This window comes from Lactuca saligna, chromosome 3 (assembly GCF_052625555.1).
Source record: "Lactuca saligna cultivar CGN05327 chromosome 3, ASM5262555v1, whole genome shotgun sequence".
NCBI classification, from domain to species: Eukaryota; Viridiplantae; Streptophyta; class Magnoliopsida; order Asterales; family Asteraceae; genus Lactuca; species Lactuca saligna.
Window position 1 is genome coordinate 60,828,685 of NC_136419.1, and position 4,972 is coordinate 60,833,656.

Genomic DNA, 4,972 nt, shown 5'->3' on the forward strand with positions numbered 1-4,972 from the left:
TTGGAATCACTTCATGGATTTTATCACGAGTGATCATGAGACGATAATATCTTATATTATTCAAACCTAGAGATATGAGTTGTTACTATGAGTTGGTTGTACATTGATTGCACGAAAACACATTCGGTAACTCAGTGTTATAAAACGTGCCTTTGTGTATGATTCAACAAGTAGTAGAACAAGCCATATGAGTCGAAGTTTATCCATTCCTTTTACCTTCGGGATAAAAGCGATATCTATGGGCCCCTCGATGATTTAATGATGATACATGTGAGTGCTTGGCCAAGCCAGGACTGATTTGATTTGTTCAATCAGTCAGTCATCATGAATCGGAAATCGGGAAACAAAAAATGGACAGAGAGAATGATTATAATCCATGTCTCAGTCCATATGATATCTAGAATGGAGGAATATCTGATCCCTTATCTAATGGACAAGTTCGTTGACAAGATCAGAGTTCGACAACGGCTTTAAGAGCTACGATTGCCAGTTAGGTTTTGAAGTCATACTCAATAATAGTTTTAGACTTCTCCAAGTGGGAGACTGTTGGATTAATGTCTAAGTCATAACTATATTTGGTATGTACTTGACCCGACCCGACATGATCCATTTGGGTTGCACTTCACCGGCACAAATTATATGGATAGTATTTTGAGAATAGTATATTTATGATTTATATTAATATATTATAAGTTCTAATACATTAATATAATCATATTATTTAATTAGTATTGATCAAGAATTAATTTATAATTAATTAAGTGATCAAAATGAACTAATTAAATATGGACTCTTAGATATATATGTGTAGTGGGCCAAGTTCATTTAGGTTGGGCTAAGTCTTCATGGATAGTCCATGGAGCTTTAACCCATGGATCCTAGGAGATGAAAGGTCATGGGTATTAGGGTTTAACCCTAATCCTCCACACTATATAAAGATGTCCTTGGTTGGTGAAATGGGTACTAGTGTGGTACACTAAGAAGGGCTAGCCGATTTCACTAGAGAGAACAAAGTATTTATATTCTCTAAAGTCTTCCAAGGTGTTTTGGTGATTTGTGATTCCATTTGAGGCTTCCACACTATTGGGGCTAAGCTCTTAAAGCTTGAAGACATCAAGCTACATCATAAGGTATGTCATCTAACTAGTACTTTGTAGTATAAGAACTTCATAATATGCTAGTTAGGATTAAAGCCTTGGAAAGTTCTTATTTGCATGTATAATAGAGAAAACATAGATCCAAGGTTTATAGGGTTGCATGTATACCATAGGAGTATTAGAATGCTCAAAACCCAACACTTAGATCCTGATTCTCATCTATAGTACCCTGTAAGTGAGTTACACTTACTTTGCCTCCGTGTCATTTATAATTATAGTTATAAATCATTAATAGCAACCTATATTTAAGATTTATCGGTAATTCCCAATCGTCATATTGATTGATCTACTTACGGGAGAGGTGAGTAGAATGGTCATGTTGGCTTGGTTTTTGGATTTCATAAAGGCTATATGCCAAAATGGTCTTGCCTCCCAACTTTCCTATATGACTGATCCTTATTTGGTAGAACCATCGGTATTCATTGTGATTAGTGATAGGTCTAGCCTAGTTTACCAAGATTTCTATAAGAATTAAATAAACTATAATAAAATAGGTTAATCCTCGTTGAAGTGTTGGTCGTCAGTTAAGTTTTTCAGTTAACTGTTAATCCTATGAGAATATGTCAAGGTGAGCTCTTCTCACTATATTGTATACTCCACTATGCATCCTCTATATGTTAGGATATAGTTATCATGTAATAAGCACTTAGGCAATTAGACTAGGATAGTTAGTTGCATGTCATGTGGACCGTTCTTATATGTGTATGTTATTATATATGGAGTTGAGGGCGGACCAGCCATGTACTGAAGGATAATAGACTCAGGTGTAATGGCGTACCAACTATATGTTGAAGGCCATTATAGGGCATACCAGTTTTATGATGAAGGCTAATGGCGTACCAACTATATGTTGAAGGCCATTATGTGTATGCATTGTATATGTGTTGTGGTATGGAATATTTTGAGGCAATTCACTAAGCCCCAACTTACAGTTGTTGAATAACTGCTTTGCAGGTTGTTCATCAGACCGTGGAAAGGCTCACACATGACTATATCGACATCGAAGCATCGATAAAGTTTTATAGACTTCCGGTAAGATACACTTTTATATAATAATGAATTGTAATGTTTTGTAAGACTTATATTTTAAATAGATAAAATGAAAAAATTACCTCTGAAATTCGGGACGTAACAAGTTGGTATCAGAGCCCTCGTTAGAGCGAACTTGATGAACACGCATATGATTCCAGACTCAAACTAAGGATCTGAATATTTCAAATGAAACTTTTTATAAAAGAAATAAAATAAAAAGGAAAAAGATGTGATGCATACAGTCATGCGAAGCTCATAAAGGAAAGTGTTCCCTAAAATATCCATATTGATTTATCTAATTTGTTAGAAATGCATGCTAGTGTAAGGCTAAGGATCTTTTCAGGAATTATTAGTTAGAATTGTATGATAATTAGGATGCCTTGTAGCCTTAGGAATTTCCTTTATGTGCAAAATTGAATTGTGTACAAATATCTTTTAACTACTAAGTGTATGCTTTAGAGTTGTACATAACTAGGATTCTATAGCCTTAGAATGCTTAGTTTAACCTTACTTCATGTTCCTTGTTTGGTTGTAGACTTAGGGTCAAGTTAATTATTCGATTGACTATCTAATCTTGGATTACATATGACTTGCATACATGAGGCGACTATCAATATTAGGAATGACTTCCATTTGTAAAATAACTCGGATAGTAGGAATCCTAGAAGAAAATCTAGGAAAAGTTAGTAATCAGGTCCTAATAAAATACCAAAATAAACAAAATTATAATCTAAATTCATCTACAAACTGTAAACTAAATGTTGGAAAAAACCGGAGGTCAATCCGACTTAAAACGAATGAGTTATAGGTGTTTAAAAAACGTCACAAATTACAAAATCTTGCTGAAAAGCTGAATTTTTTCAGCTTTGATAGCTCTACTTTGAAGGGTTGTAACTCAGTGAATATGATACCAAAATAAACAAAATTATAGTCTAAACTCATCTACAAACTGTAAACTAAATGTTGGAAAAGATCGCTGGTCAATCCGACTTAAAACGAATGAGTTATGGGTGTTTAAAAAACGTCACAGATTACAAAATCTTGCTGAAAAGCTGAATTTATGCAGCTTTGATAGCTCTACTTTGAAGGATTGTAACGCGGTGAATATAATACCAAAATAAACAAAATTATAGTCTAAATTCATCTACAAACTGTAAACTAAATGTTGGAAAAAATCGCAAATGTCTAATTACAAATGTCTTCATTGCTCTAATGTTTGAACCAAATGAACACCGATGATTTGATAATGTCTACGACATTTGTAGGAGTAATCCAGTTTTAATTGAAGATTCGTTCCATAACAAATACCCATCAACACCTTTTTCTTCTTTGGGAAATTTCCCCATGCTGTCGCGAATTTTAACACCTCATCAGTTTTATCAAAATAAGACAACGATATGCCGCACCATCTGAAGATACACTCCTACGTAACTCTAGCATATGAACATCTACATATTATGTGACGTCTCTACGTGCAATGTGTCCCTTGAATGCATATGTAATCGTAGACTAATATTAAAATTATATGCATCAAATAACTTATATTAAGAAGGGTGATCAAAGAATTTTTCCTTGGTCACACTAACATGTCTCTCTCTCTCTCTCTCTCTCTCTATATATATATATATATATATATGTGCTAGCAACAAGAAAAGTTAAGATAAGACTGGATTTTGCATCCATGCAATCCAATTAACCTGAACCTTAGAGTTACGAAAAGAAAACTAACGAAACGACTGATTTATAATATTATCAAACATAAACTGTTTCCTATACTGAGACTAGCGAAAAAATATTTCATCTCGGTACGTCCAAAACACGCATATGACTGTCATACACACAGAATCAACAATTGACCTTTCCATTTTGGTGTCTGGTCTCGAATCTAAACAAGCAATCATATATATAGTTGAGTGACACACATACAAAACCAAATCAATCTAGCTAGCAACTCGATTCCAAACTTAGGCAGCTAACTAGTAACGGAAAAAAATATGGGAAACATACTTCTAATCAGTCTGAAAAATAAGAGACAAAACCGATTCCAAATCCATTCCTCTCTCCACCAACTTCGTCCTAAGAGGAAGACACTCTAACAATAAATGCCATAAAAACATTAATATTGATCGGAACACACCTATTCAATCTCGTCGACCTTCCCCTTGTTGGGGTGCAAAGTTATCCATGTATGACATTGTAATGGTTTGACTCATGTAGACCCACTTACATGTGGTAGTATAGTCTTATGGCATGAGAGATAGAGAGAGAAAAAGAGAGACATGTAAACAATTCTATATGATGTGAGTTTCATACCACTTGTAAAGGTGTGCTTGAGAGATATAACATTGAGAGTCTTAGTGTGAGCTATTTATATGTTTACTGTTCATTAAGAATTAATGAAAGCCCAATTATCCGACATATTCTTATATGTTTATTGTTCATCAAAAATTAATGAACGCCCAATTATCTGATACTATTCATCTCATATCGATTTGAAGCCCAAAATTTTAATCTAATTGTTATATTCGATAGATCTGATTCTCTTCAAATATCTGTCAAATTGATTTTCCACATCTATTTTCTCACTCATGCAAATCTACCATCAAAAAATTTTGTTTTGAATCGGAAGTCAGTGTATCAATCTATATTGTCTGATCGGTGTTAATTATTCTTCATCTATTAATTCATCAAGTCTTGAGTCGATCTGATTGTGTATTATGTTGATATTTTCCCGATCAAAAATAATATTTTTCTTCACTATTAAATTTGTTTCAATCGAGATC